Source organism: Staurois parvus, unplaced genomic scaffold (genome assembly GCF_062004578.1).
Source record: "Staurois parvus isolate SC_StPar_1 unplaced genomic scaffold, SC_StPar_1.0 ptg001454l, whole genome shotgun sequence".
NCBI classification, from domain to species: Eukaryota; Metazoa; Chordata; class Amphibia; order Anura; family Ranidae; genus Staurois; species Staurois parvus.
In genome coordinates this window covers 237,501-238,180 of record NW_028319250.1, presented here as the reverse complement: position 1 = coordinate 238,180, position 680 = coordinate 237,501, and the positions used below count along the sequence as shown (strand labels likewise).

General features: G+C 36.0%; 1 protein-coding gene across 1 annotated transcript in view; it reads left to right on the top strand.

Annotated features, from left to right (window-relative positions):
- Window positions 1–271: 271 nt before the first annotated feature.
- R3HDML (R3H domain containing like) overlaps window positions 272–680 on the top strand; it is a 24,187-nt gene continuing 23,778 nt past the window's right edge. Inside the window, exon 1 of the mRNA XM_089662292.1 lies at window positions 272–418. The gene's annotated coding sequence lies outside the window, so the exon portion shown is untranslated. The remainder of the gene's footprint in view (window positions 419–680) is intronic.

The window sequence follows — 680 nt, the reverse complement described above, 5'->3', positions numbered from 1 at the left end:
GAGAATTACTTTCGTCATAAGAGAAAAAAAAGATAAAAACAGTGGAAGAAAGTACAAGCGAGGATTTAAGTTGATTCTGGTGGAATATTCCTGCATTTCAAATGAATTTCTGTCCCTTTCTGTACACATCCAAGCCCTACGCTAGCAGAAGGATCGCAGTGCATGCGACTGTTTGCTAACAGTGTAGAGCCAGGCACTAAATCACCAAACCTATCTCCTGCCCAAACCTTAACACATTCCCTGAGGTGGGGTGGGGGGGAGTCAAGATGCAGATTCAGTTTCAGATGCCATCAAAGACTTGTAGGATTTGCCCACGTTAAAAATTCTCTCTTCTACTTGTGGATGAACAGGTTGCTGACAAAAGGTCATTCTCTCTGTCTGCAGCAACTGTTCAGCTGTCCCTGATCTACTGCTTCAGGTATGTGGATTACTGTACGAGCCCAATACAGTCCTCTGCCCAGGCAGGAATCCCTCTGTTCTCAGTTTTTTTCCTCTCTGATTTTTTTTACTAATACATTTTTACTAATACAATTTTTAATACATTTTAACATATTTTAGGGAAATTTTTTGTTTTTGATTTTTGATTTAATTATTTAAAAATTGTATTTGAATAAAATAAGTACAACACTGCTTTTATTTTTTATAGTTTTTTTTTTACTGTATTATTTTTTATTTTTTAA